Here is a 21,872-nt window from a genome sequence, read left to right on the forward strand (position 1 = left end):
CCATTGCCTCCTAATACCATACATATATCCTACATTTATAAAATTGCGACGCGAAATTTTGTCTTGCACGGTTGTTGTTAGGGCGGGCAATTTTGATTCGGACTGCGTTGCGGCATGTTTTTCCTCTGCGTTAAACGAGGCACTAACTGTAGCACTAAATAGAAGAATGCAGGTCGTCATAATTACCGCGTGTGCACGTGAAATAAGTGTTGTTGTTTTTTTCTTTTGAATGTTAAGCAAGTCATGTATCTAATAACTCTACAGCATATTCTGACTTATGCAATCTCTCTGTAGTCGCAAAATGCATTAAGGAAACATGTTGTTTTTGCCATCATACCATGATAAAATACAAATGCGTTTTTAAAATGTATGTCCTTTTTGTACAGTGTGAACACTGACAAAAACACATGAAATGTATACTATTTTAAGACGATGAACTACATTCCAAACCGGTGATTATTTTATTGCATTCAGTTGCTGCGGAACTTGCATACATAATATACAATTTATTATTTACCTTTTTAATGCTTTTAACAAAATACAGATTGTATCAATCGTTGAAATAAACAAGAGGGCCAAGGTGGCCCTAGTTCGCTCACCTGAGAGGAGTCGGTTCATTTAATCTTTACCAAACGTCAAACTGGACCTAGATATTATCCAGACAAACATCCAGGTCAAGTTTCATCATTATTGAATCAAAACTCTGGCGTACGTAGTGTTTTTATTTTTGTAAGATTTGACCTGGTGACCTATATTTTGAGTTGACCCCCCCCCCCCTACCAAACATCAAACTTTGCTTACAAAAATAAATATTATGACCAAGATTCATAAAATCTGAAACAAAATTGTGACCTCTTGAGTGTTTAAAAGGATTTTGTATAATATAATGAAAATTTGGACAATCTAAGGGCAATAATCATGGCATTAATTATGTGAGTTTGCTAATTATCAAACTTGACTGAGATCTTTCAGCAACTTTGATAAAGAATGCTTGAGAAATGTGAATGCTAGAGTGTTTACAAACCAAATGTGGACGGGCGGACGGCGGACAAAGACCAATCCTAAAACCTCACCTGAGCTAAGAAGTGTGTTTCACCGATCTGAGCCATTTTCCAACTTGTCCGAGAAATGAATAAAACCAGTGTATTGACTAAGTTTCACGATGATTTAAATAGGCAAAAAATGTGACTTATATAGAGTTCGCTCACAAGGTTTCTCTCCAGTCACATAAGGAAAACTGCCCCACCCCCTGGCAGCCATGTTTTTTGACCGATCGGGACCATTTGCACACTTATCTGAGATATATAAAAAAAAACAATCTTTTCACAAAGTTTCATGATGATTGGGCAAAAAATGTGACTTCTAGAGTGTTCACAAGCTTTTTTTTTACAATATAAATAAAAGAAAACTGCCCCCGCCCCGGCAGTCATGTTATTCAACTGAACAGAACCATTTTCGAACTCTACTCTCATATCAAGGAAAAAATGTTATGACCAAATTTCATGAACATTGGGCCAAAATTGTGACTTCTAGAGTGTTCACATGTTTTCACTATATACATATAGAGAAAAATGCCCCGCCCACTGGCGGCCATGTTTTTTTTCACCTATCTGGACCATTTTCGAACTCGTTCGAGATACAAAAAAACCCAATGTTTTTACCAACGTTCATGATGATTGGACATAAATTGTGAATTCTAGAGTGTTTACAACGTTTCTCTATAGCCAAATAAGAAAAACTGCCTCGCCCACTGGCGGCAATGTTTTCAACGGACGGGAACCATTTTTGAACTCAACCAACATATCATTAAGACAAACATTTTGACAAAGTTACATGAAGATTGGGCATGAAATGTGACTTCTACAGAGTTTACAAGTTTATTATTTTTTTTACCTAGTGACCTAGGTTTGACACGACACGACCCAGTTTCGAACTCGACCGAGATTTTATTGGGACAAAGCTTCTGACCAAGTTTCATGAAGATCGGACAATTAATATGGCCTCTAGAGTGTTTACAAACCAAATGTGGACGACGGACGGACGGACGGACAGACGACGGACAAAAGACCGGTCACAAAAGCTCACCGGAGCTCTCAGGTGAGCTAAAAACCCCGAATAATGCTACTCGCTTTTTTCCGATTTCGTATTACCATACCAGCCGGACTACTTTCTTCGACTCATGTTATGACGTCACATTACGCGCACCAAAAATAGGAAACCCCTATTTTATATTACGAAATATTTTACGTAGTACATCGTGTGACGTCATTTCTGTGACGAAACATAATAGTTTCATTTAAACTCTCTGGAATTTAAGGACATGTTGGGCGTGGTGTTTTTGAACAGTAAACTATTTGTTTAAAACATCGAACGAATGCAAAACGTATTTTGGAGTGTGTGTTTATCATGCATAAGTGTAAATTTGATAGGAATACAATAAAATAGTGTGGTTTAAACTAAGTCTTGATAAAGACATGGACGAATAGAAGTGGACGTGCATATCGTTTTGAACGTTTTTGTTATAAAAATTGGGTTATAGTTTTCAACATGATTGTTTTAAACAATGGATTAACGATGTCATTAAGGTAATAGTGTCGGAAACCTGTATTTTCCGGTTCAAATGTTTACACGTTAATTTACATAAACTGTATTCATACGCGTTTTAAATAAACTATGGCGTACCGTTTTGTCAGTTTTGTTAAAGCAAAAAAATACATTGTTAACTGTGTTCGTTAGTACTTGTATATAATAAAAGGAATATTACGCTAGTCAATTGTTCCAAGAGTTTGTATTAGTCTCGTGGCTTGTGCTATTTCGCATCACACTCTTGAACAATTGACTAGCATAATATTCCGTATGTATCTTATTGTATCGAAATCTTCTGAATACCGTATTATACGAGTTTTACATGTGATTCTAGCAACATCATATATATGAAAAGTTGCGTAAGAGGGTGCGAAATAATTTGATACTATTGCGGACTATATGAGAAGCTTGGTGTAATTGATGGACTAGACCATAATATGACTTTTGTATTTGAACAGTTGATTAAAAACAACTAGTCTAACATGTTATCTGTAGAAAATTAAAGGTTAAACGCTCAAAAATAGGGCTCTTATTAAAATTTGAAGAATAGATTATGAACAATCTAACATGCTCCACAAAATGGTTCGGCTGTCGACAAATACACAATAGTATCAACGTATCTCACACCCTCTTACACAGCTGTAATGGATTATGTCGGGATACAAATTGTTGGTTGGCGTGAGCTATGGCATGCGGATTAAACTGTTACTGTTACTAATGCATTAAGGAAATCCACGGTCACACATGAACGCGCAAAATTAATCTTACATTAAACCCTACAAACACAAAAACACATATATGTGTAGTTGTGTGTTAAACAATTTTTTAACAATGGGCACGCTACTTATAAAAGCGCATACAACGAAGTTCACAAATCAATGCAACCATTCAGAATTGAGATTTTTTGACTCATCAAGACTTAACAAAAACGAAACATCTTTAAAGCTCATGAGAGATACTATTCAGTTATATTTGTGCCGATTAACTGCAGAATGCAGGCTTCCAGCGCCGTGCTCTGTGAAAAGTGGGTTTAATGCATGTGCGCGAAGTGTCGTCCCAGATTAGCATGTACAGTCCGCACAGGCTAATCAGAATGACACTTGCCGCTTTTACTTAATTTTTGGCTTAAAGAAAGTATCTTGTTAACAAAAATCCAGTTAAGGCGAAAAGTGTTCTCACTGATTAGCCTGTGCGGACTGCACATGATAATGTGGGACGACACTTAACGCACATGCAGTAAACCCCCTTTTCACAGAGCACGGCCCATATGCATGAAGCACATACTATGTTCAATGTTATATTCATTAGTATGTACTTCTTCGAATCAAATGTCGATGAATCATTCTGATTCATTTATCATGCTAGGATGTGACATTGTGACAGTCGCAAGAGTCCTAGAGTGCGCGTTCTGTTCTCGATACCAAGCCAAGTTATTCACAAATGGAAATCGATGTTGTTTTTTTATCATGTTCAACTTCAAAGGCAAAAACAAAACGTTTCATTTACATTGAGAATCAAATTCATTTGACCAGGAACACATTATGTTAGTGACATCCATTTAAACTCTTGTTGCACTGAACATGGATTTTTAATGACTGATTAAATATGGGTTGTTATGAAGACGGCAAAATCGTTGTTAGTTTAATGACATGATGAAAATATATGTCATAATGTGTGTGTGTTTTTTACTTAGGATCTGGAAATATTAGAGACTATTACTCAAAGACTATAATATCCATTTTTAATAAAGGCATACACAAAACATTGCACAAACAAAAAGCAAAAAACTATTAATTTAAAGTTAACATTTTTACATGGCATTTAGTTGAACCACAATTTAAGAATATCTGCTCAAAGTACGGATGGGTTACGTTCAAATATATATTTATACGTTTTTCCCCAAAGGCCGTCCTCTTTCACTTCTCACGCTGTTACTGTAGATTAAACCTCACGTCTGCAGTTTACGAGACAGACAAATAACACCTAATGTAGTACATCGACCGAGAGTTGTACATCTATTTAGTTAAAATATCTCTAGGGGGCTGAAGTAAATCAGTGTCATTTGAGGACGTTAGCTTCCTAATTACCACAGCAATTTTGTACGTTTAACAGGAAAAAAGTGTGTATTAAATTTTAGGAAAGTATTCGCAATTAATTGTTTTCATTCCCAGTCCTCACGTTGAAGGACTAGCCGAAAAAACAGCCATATGTAAACCGTTTATTATTTGATTACATAGAACTGATAATGGTAATACTTTATTTTAAATTTTGCTGCTTTTCTCTAAGGAATATGCATGTAATTAGATAAAGATGTTGCATACATTCCAACGGCATAAAATTAAACAAATTTGGTTAAGTTAGGATATCATTACGAAACAAAAGTTACTGCTGGGCTACATACATATAGCAATTTATTAATGTGGATATAATTGAATTGATCTCAAAACCTTTACGAACAATACCATACAACAGTCTGTTTATAAGTTTGATTAAGAAATACATGAAATGTCGCTTAAGTTAACATCAGGCGCTATCAGAAATGACAACATGTATCGGAAATATAAACCTGTACGTAATTCGTAATACAAATGGAATAGAAAAACTATTATATCTAATTATCAAAACGTTAATTTCGTGCGTGTATTTCGCTGAACGGGTAGATCGTAACAAAGAACGTTAATTCAATAAACATTAATGACTCGCGCTCGCAAGATGCTTTGTAAAACATCAAATAAGAGCATATACTTGTTTACCGATGTTACAAGTTATATTGTTTTACAACATAGCTCACGCCTGGTGTCGTTGACAAGACCGCTACAAGTGAAATACTCTTAGCAGTCTTATTTGTGGCCCATTGACTATTGACAAAAAGTTTACGATTACACAATACCGTATCAATCTGCATCAGACATTAGGGCTGGCAGAAATGTCAATCCAGACATTCAATCTATCAATATATTATGAAATCTCTGTGTCATTGTCACGCGCCACTGTTCCTAAACCAAAATGTAAAAGGCTTCGATTGTGTACTTATGCGAGGTTTAAAGACTCGAAAACCATCGATATAGGTTAGCAATATAATTAAAAATAAATAGGAAATAGCTGTACCATGCAATTAAAGATCAACACGTAAATAAGTGTTCCAAACTTAAACATTTTTCTTCAGGATATTCAAATTGTAAACACGTGCGCGTTATAAAGAACTTTAGTCTACATTGAATTTATATTTAAGTGGATACAGGTAGACATATTTTGTTTTAAGAAAAAGGTTGTAATCTTTTTCTTATAATATGAGATTTTAAAGAATCCTAAAAAAATTAACAATTAACAATACAAATCCCTCCAACCCAAGTAAGTCTTTAACTTTCCTAATGCCTTTGGCAGTTGCATTTTTTAAGTATGTAACTGATTAAGCTTCATAACTCTCTTTATTAAGGAGTGTTATGTACACGCATCCAGAAAATAAATGTTTTTCTGTATATGAGTTTTTGTTTTTCTGTATATGAGTTTTTGTATCAGTAAAATAATTTTGTTTCTTTTTTTTACGTGCATGCCGACATTTGGAACGTTGCAGGTTATTAAAGAGAGGTTCACAGATTGTCGAAACGACACAACAAAGTTATTTGCCATATATTAAAAAATAATTTATGCATTACATTCAAACAAGTAAATTAACAAACTTACTAAAACTGTTTCGTTTATCGCTTTTCACGGTGCATGATAACGTGACTTTGTGGGGTTCCCAATTAAACGTAAATGTATGTAAACACACCGGTAATTTTTTTCTTAAGAATTTGAACTGGTGCATAAAATACATATTTTTAAAGCTGTTTATGGAAATGTCAAAAACATCACAATTGCTTCATTTAATAAGCATGTGTTTTTGTTTAAAAAACTATTTTTACTGCATGAATGTATACGGTTAAGATTCGCGAAAATTTTGTCACCGAATTGAGACGTATTCAATGATTTATTCTTATACCTTAAGATATCGGTACACATTGCAAGAAAAACTGTCGTTTATGCACTAAAGATTTTTTCTCAAATGTATTTCAATAACTTGAGATAGCCCCTGAAAACACCCTGATTATGTAGTGAAATGTTTATTACTCACAAAGCGTGTAACTACTAAACTAAACGCGTGGTTTGTGTTAGCTTTTGCTCCATGAGATCGCGGGTTCCTCAAAGCAGGTTTATTTGTTATTGCATCTTTTTCCTTGTTGTAAAAGGTGCTGACAACTATTTAGATACTATTGTTGTGTAAGTAATTTCATTTAATGAACTTTGCCGTCAATACGAAAACCCGTGAACAAGTCGTTTTCCATTCTTAATTTGATTTGAAATAGTTTACATGTTTACAAACATATAGTATACGTTATTTGATATGTTGTTTGAGACGATTAATATTGTTTTATGACATATGCATTCGTATAATTATAAGCATGTATTGTTATACATTCAAAATTGACTTAACGGTCAATTGAGAATAACGGTGAATTGCAGACAACGGTCAGTCTGGATTCCCCCAGACGAAAATCACTATATATATTACTTATGATGGGCCCATAAGTTATGAGTGTTTGTCCAATCATTGTAGGCGAAACGAACAGGGAAACACGCATTTAATATATAGGTTCTATTGAAACATTCTTACAAGTTAAAAACCCCACAAGAGGGGTAATACTATGTGTTCTCTTTAAGGTTTATGTACATTCTTGCTTTTGTTATTTACTTAATCCGACATCATTGGTATATTTATAATTGGAGCTGTAAACTTGTTGAAGACGGTTCTATTAGTGCGATATTGATGATTTGTAGAATATCACTTGATTTGTAAACCGATTGTTTCTTACTGAAAATTGCGTTTCACGTCTTGTGTAATTCTGCCAACTTCATTTTATGATCTGGTTTTATTAAATATTATGACCTTATTTTGTCATTCATGATTTAATGTTAAGGACCTTTGTCTACTGGATTTTAATTTACTGATCATTCTTGCATTTGAGTAAACATTAAATAAAATCTCCCATTTGTGGAAAATCGTGTTGCCAATATGTGTTTTATTTGCTCTATTTAAAAACATTTAGTTATTGCAATATGAAATATAGGATCCTAACAAATGTGAAAAGTCGTCCATTTGTTATTAAGTTTTTATACTCCAAAATGATTGTGTCCATTCTTGTGGTGATTTTCTCTACTTCTTTCCGTCGTTGCCATACTGTGCTAGTATACGTCTACAATAGAAAATGTGATCCCAAAATTGACATTTTTGCACTAGACCTAGAGAGTACAATCAGATTGTTGTTATTCTAAATAAGGTGTTCTAAAGTTTCCTAGACTATTGTGCCATAAATTAGTTCGGTTTGTCGTTCAACAATTTCCGCTTACAAGCGTATTACAGTGCGATATCCGAGCCTTACAGAGGATCCTACTAAATCATTCATGACATGCAATTACATTGATTGTAAAGACTTGTTCAAGTGAACCATTATGCGCTCGACGTAGACTTAAAATAACACTTTCTTATATATATAGGACAGACATTTTGACAAACAAATGAGTTAGATACGTTTAAATAGGATCGGACACGATTTGTCATTTCTTACCATATTTTAAAATGAGTTAATGAATTCTTAAGAAGGCATGCATTTTAAAATTGTCTTGACGAGTTTAATCAAATCATGGTATAAACTGACAACGAGTTTCAGATCGGTTTTATCAAATGATTTTAAATAAGATAACATAAAGAAATAAATCGCATTAACGTTAAAGGCATAACAAAAACGGGAAGATGCTTACATCGTGCAACTACATGCACATGGGCAAAAGGTCAAAATGCACTTCTCTCTTACAACCTAATTATGACTTCCCGTTTTGATTTAAAATGCATTATTAAAAAATCGGAGTGAACACAATGACTCTTTATACCCAAAGATGTGTTTATTTATAAATTTATTTCGATTATTTATTATAATAATAAATATTTGTATTGGAAACATCGAATTTAACTTTTGGTTATAAATGTTGAACCAGTAATGAGTATACCACTCCATATTTGTTTGTTTGAAAATAATTAATCAAAGTATTTCAATCACTAAATATATATAAAAATCCGGTTATATATAGCATGATTTGACTTTTGTAGCCCAGAACGTTCTGGTTGTTTTATCTTTATATATAGATAGATAGTTTGCAAAAACAATTTTTCATAGAGGCAACTTTCCATATCCTCCTAAAACCATACATGTGTTTGAACACTTATTGAGAAATAAATATTTTCTACAGAAACCGTTTTGCACAACGTCTGTATTCGTGTTAGAGTCATACCTCCATCCGAGTGAGCCATAACATACGATTAATGTTATCAGATAATGAAACATTGTTCATAAATAGGATTTTGATAATGTCAATTGGCTAAAAACCTATATGTACGTGTGCTACAAGTTTGACTTTAGCTTGTCTTCAAAACAACAGAAAGGTTAACAATAAACACACGTATTTAAAAACAGTTGTTGTCTTAACAATAGAGTTGCGAAATCACAACTTTTTACAATTTCGTAAGGGACGATCATTATGAAAACCCCCCATATATTTCAACATGCCCATATCATAGAGATCTAACTGATCAACACGACTTAAACAGGAGTACAGGTGACTTTCCTTGTTGAATTTCAAACTGTTATCATCCAACAAGAATTCAAATACTTCCGAAAATGTATCCGCCTAGGATTTGAGTCATACAATTATAATTCGTTGTTCAAAGTGTACCACTTTTTGTTATAGTTAATAATACAATTGTTATTGTTGTGGTAATAATATAGTGTCTAATACAAACCCGTATTTGTACCGTTATTATGTATATAATATTGTGCTGTTAATTCCAAAACTGTACTGTGATGCTTCTAATTGAATTTTCAGACATCAATACTGAAATATTGGACGTGATTGCATCTGTTTTATTAAAATTTAGTATAAAAAGAAGCTCAGTGTTGCTATTCAATAGCTATTAAGTATCGGACAAATATTTTCTTCAAGATGAATTATTTTTTTCCTGCAGATGGAGTTTCAACAAAAATCCTGTTTGACTATTATATTACCAAATCATCAATACCTTATTCATTTTAAAAGAAACTATTCTAGATTATCTATCGATTGACTCAAATAATCTGTTTTGTGATAAGTTATATAGTGTGCCTTTTATATACTTTGAGCGTAGAAATTTTATTAAAGCTTTTATATATTTAGAATTACCAATTATTAAGTTTGAAATCTGACTGTCATATAGAAAATTAACCAATTTTTTCGAACTATTGTTTAGTTATATATAAAACTGTATTTTTGTTCTCCTTCTGTCAGGTAACAATTATAAATGTATGTATATCTATGTTTATATTCAAGCATATGTATATGGATTTTGTTATGGGCCGGACGGAGGCCTTGAATCAGAGGCTGAATAAACGATTAAACGATCACATTCGATGACCTTGACATAATGCCAGCAGACCCGAACACATATTTTGGGATATCATGTAGTAAAAGTTGAATCTACGAGCACCATTGTTTAGTTAAATATAAGTGCACTTCATAACAAACATTTCTTGCGGTGGATATGCGACTTTTGGGTGAAAAAAGAACACAATAATACTTAAACTTTTTATATCCTACAGCTAAATGATTTTATAGAACACAATAGGACCCATAAAGAAAAGATAAGGTTTATCCCACACCTATGTTTATCCCACAGCTACTTTTAGAACATGTACATAGGGACTACTTTTTTAGCCTTTCATCCCTAGTTGAAGGTCAAATGCAATTAAGACTTGTACACGATTTAACTTGGAAAAAAAATGGATCCTACGGGGTATTGAACTAGGGTCTTTCGCGTGCTAGCCTGGCACTGAAACCGCGAGGCTAAAGTGCTAACCCGATTGCGTAACTATTTGAATTCGCAAGACTACACAGCTGACGAAATCACTTGATTGCGTAATTCAGGTCATTGGGTACGCAGTCGTTTTACGAGTAAACAAGTGTCTGTGTTTACGATGGATTATTATAATATTATGAATGTGAATAACAGTGTTAAGATAAAAAACTGGAATGAAACTGGTGAGACTGCATTTTCGATTTCGTTAAATTTAGGTTACAATATACTAAATCTTTTTTGGAGTGCAATGCTATACTCTTTAAAAACCTGAATATCATTTATAAGAAGACACAATGCTCTGTGTAGGCACTTGCCATGACTTTATTTTAGAATGTTTCTTTGTGCATGTGGTAGGGAAAACATTGATGTATAACAGAAATTCACTCATTTGCTTGAAGGTTGGAGACTACATGAGACTTTGACAGATGGCGGGAAAGCCTCATCCACTGGTACGAACCCGGTAAATAGATGGCTGTAAAACAGTGACCGCTGATTCGCATCGTGTTCTTTCTTGCATAACGCATTACCCCCCCCCCCCTTTTTATTGTCTAAATCATTGCGACTTGGAATGCTCTTTAAGAAAAGGTATGGTTATGGGGGTCTCTATGCGCAAAAGTTTGACTTTATTTTTTGTTGAAGTTATTGCTTTAACATTCATTTGTGTAGGAAATCTTTTGGTATATTGTGACCTTAAAATGTCGAATGTACTCGAGTTACGCGATGTTTTATTGAACAATTGATGGATTAACTTTGATGAATAAGTCGTTCCTTTGTCATTTGATCAAAGAATGTCTATCCACATAGAATTGCCTGCTTACATCCAGTGCTTGAAAATTGAAAATATGGATGGCGATGAAGAAATGTGTTCAGAATTTTAGCTCGTCATGGAAGCAAATTAATTAAACTTTACGAAAATAAACATGGTTATTACATAACAGTAGAACAATGACCAGTAGATGTTTTACTTGTTTATGTCAGTAAGTAAAACGTGTGTAAAAAGAGTTGTTTATAGACTTAAATTAACAATATCGGCGGGGATAAAATAAATACTGAATCATTCTTCACGTAGGTGTCTAGATCTACACATTTTGTAAATTTCAAAATGGCAGCCATTTTTGTTTTTGGTATTTTCACAGCTGTGAAACAAGGATTGTAGTTTGAACAAAACCGTCTGTGTTCTACTTGAGTGTGTAACATTTGGAATGCTGATTAAATTTGAATCGAGGCGAATAGCGATATTTTGTCTTGTTACTCTTCTTTGCGTGGAATTCTTAAGGACTATTTCGAGTTCCGTAAACGGGAAAGATCACACTTAATATTGATACGCAATGTTAGATTCAGTCAACTTTGTGTTTTTGCTTTTATTTTATCAATTAAAGACTTCTATTTTGATTGCATCAGAAATAAATTATATAAAACAATATTGTATGATAAATAGAATACTATGTAAGTGTGATTGTGTACTTAAATTTAACCCACTCGTCTAAATATTGCTTGCTAGTTATACTTTCATGTTGTAAAATATGATTCCTAATTTTGGCTATGGGCAGAATAGAACATTACAAGTCTGTATTGTGTTTCACATTTATAACACACATTTTCATTACACAACGGAAAATAAGTACGAGAATAACTTTTATATATATGTGTGAGGAAATAAAGGTGATCTTATGAATATAATCCGTAACAGTGATGAACGAACTATTATAGAAGGATTCATTGTAATAATTACAATGTTTGAAGGTTATTAAAAATATAGAAGACATTTACATTAACATAATACACTTATACTGATTGTTTGGTGAAACCACTACAAAAGCTTTTTTGACAAGAAAAAAGCAGCACAAGTAACACCCCAGGAAACCCGGTACCCGGTGAGCAGCGTAATACGATTCGAGCAGCGCTGTGTATTTTCGCATGAACTTACATAGGGTAAGTGAATTGGAAAAATAAAAAAACAACAATTCAAAGTCCGATTTAAAACAACTGTGAATTAACATTGATAACAAAGGTATTGGCCTACATGTAGGAACAATTCTGACACATTTTCTTTAAAAATGAGCGAAATGTGGCTCCCTGAAGAAGAAGATCGGGCAAAATGGGCCATGTTCAGGCATTTAGGGGGGGAACAACTGCTTTAATTTGCAAGCCCTTACAATAATTAAAGGATTTATACAAACTTACACATGTCTGCCATAGCATCTCAGCAGGGTTTCTCCAGAAAACTATTTCATGTGGAAAAAATTGCGTTTTTAATGACCATGTTGGGAAAACATGGATACCAAATGGAGAAGACCAGAAAACCTTATGTGCGCAGCGACTTTATTATTCCTTTTTCGTGACAAAAACCTAATTTCCAGACACTTTGTTGCACTTTCTTTGCTTTGTAGAGACCTATAGTAAGTGTATTAGGGCACATATTATTAAGATAAGAAAACAAAGGCACCTACATAAATAAAAAGAATCATTGTGGTCTATACAGGTCAGTGAGAAGACACTCCAAAGGAAAATCCGTTTTCGAATAATTGACGTAAGTTGCATTGAAATCAGTTACATATTAATAATAATTCGTTATGTTGGAGAAAAAAACAACAATAACAACCATAATACAAATTAAAAAAAGGAAAATAAATAAAACAATTACACTTAAAAGGAGCTAAAATAGAAAGATCATTAACGAACCAGTCCATCGATATATGAAAATAAAAGTGACTACTTTTATACTTGACTTGTTTTGTATGTTAGAATAATACTGGACCCAAGAGATATGCTTCTTTTTTATTTGTATTTGAATTGCTTGTTTAATTAATAATATCTTCTAAATGAAGATTTTAGTTTAAGAAGTGTCAAATTTAAACACGTTAGATACGACATAAAAAATGACACACTTGTTAGAATTTGTTTAGTTGTTAAACTGTATAAAATAATTTTGAAAATACGATACATATTGCAAGTTTCATCGTTTCATTTGATCAATGTGGTAAGGTTTTTAGGATTTCTGTATGGACTGGTATTTCAATTGACCGAGGAGTAATTTTCTTTTATATTTATGTCAACAAAAGAATATGTTAAAAAGATGCGTTGCATGACATAAAAATAATAAGGCGGTTGTGATTTACATGTCGTAAATTGTTTTTCTTATATAATTATCGTTTGTTTATCCAATACTTATGAAAGAAATGTCTTCACCCCGGCTCCCGTCGCAAGAGTACTGTTTGCTTAAACACACAATATCGGGTTCACTTTCATTTGAAGCAAGACAAATCGAACACAAGATAACCGGTCTTTAAAAAATAAAACCTAAATCATTAAGTTAAATCGGCAACATATCCTAATAGTGTCTGAAGTTCAGATTATCTGTTTTATTAAAATGTTCTTATTTGAATGATTGTTGTTTTGCTGCATTGTGTTGGAGATTAAAATAATGCGATACTTTATGACATACTTGAGTCGCGTTCTGAGAAAACTGGGCATAATGCATTTGCGTAAAGTGTCGTCCCAGATTAACTTATATGGTAAATGGAATTTTATTCTCCAAAATCACAAAAAATGGATATGTACTATATACAAGAAACAGTTCTCATTTGTTCTCTACAAATATGATCGAGTACTTGTTTGAAAGGCAGCTTAGTATTATAACCTTTGTATATTTGTGCATTTCTTGGACGGACGGCTTTAATACCTGAATAAAATGTGTTTTTACTGACTTACTACAAATATGAACACATACATATTTTCTGAAAAAGGAAATGCTTACTGTTTTTCTGCTCATAAGATCGCTATAATCAAATGTGTCCTTGTCTTTTTGAACATTCTTTAAAATATTGACATGTTATCGAATTATATACACTTTCTTAACTCGTGATCTACATATTAGCGGCGCCATGTGAAAAAGGTATGTAATGCATGTGCGTGAAGTGTCATCACAGATTAGCCAGATCGAGAATCTGCTTTTGGATGTACTTACACAAACAACTGAAAAGCTTTTTGTGATATATCCTGATTTGTGAAGTCTATGGTAAAGATTAAAGAATATGAGCGGTTTGCGTATCGATTCATGCGTATACTTTCTTTCTAAAAGACATTGACGAATACGAAGTAAGGAATCGTTTACATCTTACCAAAGCAGATTACGTGATGTCTTAATTGGATTCTTTGAAATATAGGGGAACGTAATAAAACGTCTTGCGGATCTTGTTGTCTGGATGTCATGTCATCTTTTGAATCCTAACCAAATTGAGCAAGAAATGCGTTGTTTGTAAAGTTATATGCTTCCTTAATATTAATTCAAACACTTAATATACAAACAATAACCATGATATGGACTTTCAAAGTATGGGTATACATTCAAAATTTGATAATTAATAATGTCACTATTATGTGTGTTAGCTATTTATTTTAGCTTAATGAGCTGCAAGCGTACATTATCAACCTATAAAATCATTTATTTTACTTGATAGAACTAGACAAGTATTGTATATCTTTTATTCAGGACAGCTTCTGTGTTTAGTAAAACATCAAATAAAAAACCCATTATACTTGGAAAATGTACATAATTGCTCTAAAGTAAATCCATTTTTGTACTACTTTCGTTTTGCAATATACACTAGATTTTGACATTCTGATAATAACTTGGCGGTTTAATAAGAAAATGCAACTTTTATGTCAATGCTGTTTTTTTAGGTATTTGACCTTGTAATATTTCCCAATCCAATATTTAGTTAAAAATTTGCCTGTTTCATTTCAAATTAAATGTTACTAAACATAAATCTTTCACTAATTTTAGATGTTTATCTGGCATTAAGTAATTATTCCAACTTGCATTTAGTTCCACATTACAATGAACGCTGAAATAGATACAATCATATTGGCGCTTGTCTTCGAGAGTCGGAGGATGTTTTTCACACAAAAAAAGAAACAATAAAAAAACAAAACAATTAAATTACTATCCATAGCTTCATGTTGAAGTAAAAGAGCAATGACTCGTCTAATCGGCACGGAAGGATGTTTTTTTCTAAGGAATTACTGGTGGATTCAGTATGTAACGTAACGTAGCGAAATTTTAAAGGAACAAATTAAATGAAAATATAACAATTATACTCAATATTGTAAATCACAAAATCAAAATAAGAAACTAGTATTATAGGAAAATCAATACAATTGATAATTAAAAATAAAAAGCACACACAAAGTAAGTTAACATATAGACATTTATTTCATGGCAAACATGCAATGAGGATTTCCCCATATGGTACGTCATTAATCTTATAATTAAAAAAAAACTTGACTTACTAATACATAAAAACAACCATTAAAGATGTAAACAATGGAGAGGCGACATTCCAAAATGACGTACTAGAAATAGTATGCAAATTGGACATGTCAACTCAGTCAGAAACGCGTGCAGTGACTTAGAGTCCGCTTGGATAATATGTTGTTTGTCCAAAAATAGCGGGAAATATATAATTTAGAAACCATAAAGCATGGCAGGCGAAGGGTCACATATGGAACGCCATAGCTGTCTAACGTTGTTACATTTATTTCTGTCTTCTTTAGAAGGTGTCTTATTATGTCAAACCGTCTTGCTTTCTTGTCTGAATGTGGTGCTGACTTGTCTAACTAGTCTTATTATGTTAAACCGTTATCTTGTCCATATGTGATGCACAGGTGGTTAGCGTGTGGCTATGATATTAATTAGTAAAAACATCATTTTGAATGATAAATAATCATATTATAACGAAAAATTAAATTTTATGGAAAAAAATCATGCAGTCTTTAAGACTGAAATCTTCACGAAGTAAAGGGCATCTTCCCTACAAAGGTCATTTACCTCGATACCATAATTCAATAAAACGTATGAAAAAAACATTATTACCGTTCTTGTCGTTACATTATGCATCATTACTAACTGTCCAGAGCCGTTTGAACCTTTGTTTACATACATTTCAACTAACTGACATTTTAAAGACACGAGTGATTTCATTTGTCCAATGCGGAGGTGTGTCTTTACAACTGGAGATTTCATTCATAAAAACTGCATGATCATTGTCAACTGGGTCATGCGAGTTGTGTATCGTGTTATTTCTTAAAAGTTGATCCAGCATTTGTAAACATATTGCAAGAAATATACATTCCCATAAAGTAAATTCATTTCTGCGTTGAATAAGACCAAGATCGTGAAAATCGCTGCACAATTGATGAAGATATGGCTGTTTAAAGCGATGCACCCCGTGTTGGGGTGATTTTGAGTTGAGTTATGTTTGACATAATAAGACTGTATTTTGACAAGTAATCGCCACATTTGGACAATATAACATGACTGTTTGACATAATAAGACTGTATTGGGACAAGTCAACACCACATTTGGACAAGTTAACATGACGGTTTGACAAGTCAACAACATATTTGGACAAGATAGAACGACTGTTCGATATATTAAGACTGCGGTTTGACAAGTCAACACCACATTTGGACAAGTTAACACGACGGTTTTACAAGTCAACATCATGCCTTGTATTAAAAAGTAAAGCAATCAGATTTAAAAAAACCAGACACTTGAACAACTTGACAAGCATATTATATAAAAGTCAAATTATGTTTCCTTGCGTTTACCAAATTGTATCTGATGTAATTATTCTGTATAAGCATTTGTATTTTAATTTGTACATATACTAACATCGCATGCAAATTTTATAACAGTCGGGTGATCTGATTAAGACAATTAAGATTAATATGATACATGCTGTTAGGCTTTAATTTAGATGAATACACTGTGCCTTGTATAAGTATTAAACATAGATAAGACGACGTTTTTTTCCTGATAATTTTTTCAAAATAGAGATTTGACAATATGAATGATCTCATTTATATTGTGATATATTCCAGTTATGCACTAACGGATGTGCATTTCAAACGACCTCTTTAGGAACTCCACTGAGAATAAACGATTTTGGTGAAGTTTTTATCATAGGTCATATGAATGTATTTAATGTATAATTGCTAAATTTAAATGTACACGCAAGGTGTCGAAAAAAGCATCAAATATCATAACCCAGATTTATTAAATGCGGTACATTTAGCATTATAACATAGTAAAAACATTTAGTGTGTATATGCATGTTACCTTTGAGGACAGTGTTGATGTTATAAAATGGTGTCCACAAATCAAAACTGTCTTTAACCAAAGGATTGGTGCAGTTTAAGCCAAAATAATATACGTTGAGTAGTCATTTAAATGTCAGTCGTAATTGATCTTATTTTGGTCAAGTTCCCTTTTATTGAGACATATAGAAATATTGAGATTCCAAAAGCAATGACTGAATTATTGTGCTTTGCATTAAAGATAACACATATGTTAAAAGCAATTACCATTCCTAAATTTTACCTCCTTTATCAGTTCTTACATATTCAATTGTGAAAACGGCAACATCATTTTGATTAAACATTTGATCACTCATTTATCACAAAATTTGTTGTTCTGATTTTCCTCATTCTATACACTTCAAATTAGATACCTCTGTCGAGCACACACATGCCATTTTGTTAGCAATCTTGAGTTTTATTCCAAATAAAAGAATCCGATATTGAGCAAGAAAACAATTGCAGAGTTTTTTTGTCAAACTAATAAAAATAAGAAATATCAAAAGGGAGAAATATATTATTCAGGTGAAATGATACATGGAGTTAGATAAACTATATAATTAATAAAATATTTAAAATTTAAAATATAATTATAATATCGTTCAAGGTTTATAGTGATTTTATACTATGTGCATTATTTGTTTATATGGAAGAAGTGGGTAATTCTACAATCCAATTATAATTTTTTATCTAATTATGTATATTTGTTATTAATTAACAATAGTACATGATGCACATCTGGGTTAACTTTTTTCTTTATAATACTGAATAAACCATTAACAAATATCACGGGAAATTTTATGTGCACTGGAGAAGAAAATACGACGAGTACTTTTATAAATTAAAATTTCATTTTTGGTTTACATAAGACTACTGGCATTCTAATCGAGATGTTGCTGTGAAAAGCTGTTTTAATCGATGCATTTGGTCTGAAGTTTAAATATTTCAAAAGATATTTCTTTAATAAAGATAGAAACATTTGGAAAAAAATACTGTCATTGCAGACAGTCTATTTATCGGAGTACATGTATACACATTCGTATGTGCGTTATACTATAATTGCTTTTCCAGTTAAGCGAAATGAGCTATACTAGCTCTTTCAGAGATGTATCTTATCATTTGATTCTAATAAGTTGTTGGAAATTACAAACACTCATTGTAATATGCGTCTAATTTAGGTATTGGTTGGAATTCATTCCTCATCTATTTGGATTTACGGCGATTTCATTATGAGACCTATCCAACCTAATAGATTATGATATGAAGACGTAGAACATTCCTTTTATATTAAAAAAATAATTATAAAAGCTATTTCGTTTGTAATTATGCAGTATGAATGTAGAGACAATTATTATTACAAGGTTATTCTTACTATATCTGAACTGTTTTCAATTACTTTTTTTAATAAAATGATACATAAAACGCTTAAAGTTTAGTCATGCAACATAATTGTTGTGCTTGTGCTATCGTTCCTTTAACGAAACATGATTGAATGAGTAAGTTTTATTATGTTTTTAAATATTTCTTTATTTTAACGATGTGCCATTGTTTATTAGTATAGTGCGATATGTAAATTTGTTTAGAGATATTTCCCAGTAACATTTGATTATTTAGTTTCAATGCTTTCTAATAGCATGCGTCTATTTACTCGTGAAGGTAATTTCTTCTTCTTGACCCTAGTACATTGACATAATTGAGCATTGAGGCAGAACCATCTTCAAGGGAATCAATGATGGCATTAATTAAAATCACAAAAACTCCGATTATGACTAAGAGAACAAAAGTGAGGTCAGAATGCATATATTGTTATGATATTTTAAAAAGTTTGAATACTCGAAGAGAATGAACATGAAGCATATGATTGACATAGTTAAGAATATCGGACCTGAGCATCTAAAACAGATTCATCATAACACGGATGCAAACTAAACACTTAAAAATGGCACCTTAACCAGACTTTAAAATGTGATGAGTATGAGTGACTTTTCAATAAAGTAATCATTTATCCAGCTCTATTTCTATATAGACGTCGACAAGTGTAGTGCGTCTATTTCAAGTGGACATAACATTGCTAACATAAGTCGCGCAATTTAGTTGAAACACATAAAACACATGAATACTGAAAATATATTCATATTTTATTGCACTGATTCAACAAAAAGGAGCGTCTGATAATTTTTGCAATTTAATCTTCAACCAAATGCTACAAAAAACACTTTCACTTTTAATGTCTTATTGAAAAAAATCAGTCCTTAAACAATATGCAATTCGTTTTCCCGTAAATGCAAATACGTTTTTATTGATTCAAGCAATAATTTCCCCAACTTGCCATCAGGATATTTGTAACCCATTAAGTGTTCGGATCGTAAGTATATATTAATTTTGTTATGTTTATTTATAAGAAAATTAATCAACATATTGTTCTTTGAGGTACGTCTGATTTTCTAGTTCAAATGTTGTTATGAGTGCATAATGTGAACAAAACAAATAGGCATTTTTGTTTATATCAGATCGTTTACTTGCAAAAACTTTCTCAATTCATTCGTTTCTTTCTTAATTTAAATAATGTCTTCTTTGTTTACGTTAATACAGGGAAATAATGGACTATGAAAGCAGACCGCATTTCAAAGATAAGCCATGTAAAATGAAAACTAAAAAATAACAAATAAAAACGATTCACTCGAAACATCTTAGTGCATAGACACACAATCGATACATACCATTTAATAACCATATTTTGACACCTATCAACGAACATTTCTTAACCGTTTATATATTGATACAATGATATTATCACATTAATTTTATTAAATGTATTCATTTCATAAAACGCAAGTATTTAACGCAAATCTTGAGACTTTACATATGTTGCATGTTGCATCATTTTTTTGATCGAAAGTGCCTTGTGGGTACGCCGATACACTTCTGCAGAATCATTTGTTTAACGCAATACTTGTTTTGTAAAATACTGAACGACTTCAATTTAGCATCTTTAAATATATTGCCATCCTAGTATTTGCCGTAAATGATCATTTGTATACCAGTTCTAAGCTACAATACTAAATGTGTCTCCAGATGACTCGAATATTAAAAAAGAACCTACTGTCGTGTGTTAGATTCATTAGTTGACTATGATATTGCTGGTATAAAAACCAAATCTTCTTTCAAAAATGAATGTTTTTCTAGCGCGCGTTTAAAAGAAGTGCATTAATTCAACAGTAGAAATTAACTTAAGCTTGATTTGTAATGAAGAAACTTTGCAGGTAAAGCAACATGTTATCCAATACTTTAGAATATTTATTATACATAAACTTGTCGATTGAAAAACAGTAATTAAAAGTTTGTTAAGTGTTTCTGTCTTTAAAATCTCTAAAACCATAATTGTGTAATGCATAAAACAGTTGCTTATAGCTGGGTATTGAAAAAATATGATTTTGGGAAACGTGTCCTCCGACAAACAACGTCATATTTATATATGGTATATTATGTCAACTGCCATACCGTACCTAACGTCTTCCTAGTAACTTTTTATTGAAAGAAGTAAAAACTAGAAAATGTTATTCTAACAGAGAAAACCGCCGACGATAGCAATTCACGTGTTTATTGAATGCTTTATAAATGGTTAATAAACACTAAAATAAAAGCTCAGAACAAGAAGTGCGATACAATCAACGAAATCAGAGTTTTATACAATAAACACTTGACTGAACAGAATAATTGAATATCTTGAAAAACGTTCGCAATATTTGTACCCGCCCATGATTTGTTGCAGGATAACCCACAGTTGTTTCGCTTCTGTGTCGATAGTTAACATGTCGATAGCAGTAGTAGAATCTATAAATATCCAAGCGATTGCAATAGTGATTTCAATAGTGTTTTTTTCTTCAACACACTCTGTATATGCATGACACTTTCGACATCTTTGATGTCTTATAGTAGGAACTCGCAATCACTCATTTTCAAGCGTCTGTGTATCTCGCACTTTGTCTGTACTTTCATTCTTTTGTTGCCTTTTCAATTCCACAAGCTCTAAGAGACTACATAGATCAGCTGTCTCTAATACGAGTTGATGGAAAGCGACATGTGAGCGGTCCAATAAGCACTGAACCGTCTTATTGGTCGGAAATGATGTCTCATTTTTCCGGTTCTTCGGTGTGTCTATTGCTGATCTGAATACTAAAATAGTTTGTTGTCAAACGTGTAAGCCTCTGTCAAGGAAAG

This window comes from Dreissena polymorpha, chromosome 1 (assembly GCF_020536995.1).
Source record: "Dreissena polymorpha isolate Duluth1 chromosome 1, UMN_Dpol_1.0, whole genome shotgun sequence".
NCBI lineage: Eukaryota > Metazoa > Mollusca > Bivalvia > Myida > Dreissenidae > Dreissena > Dreissena polymorpha.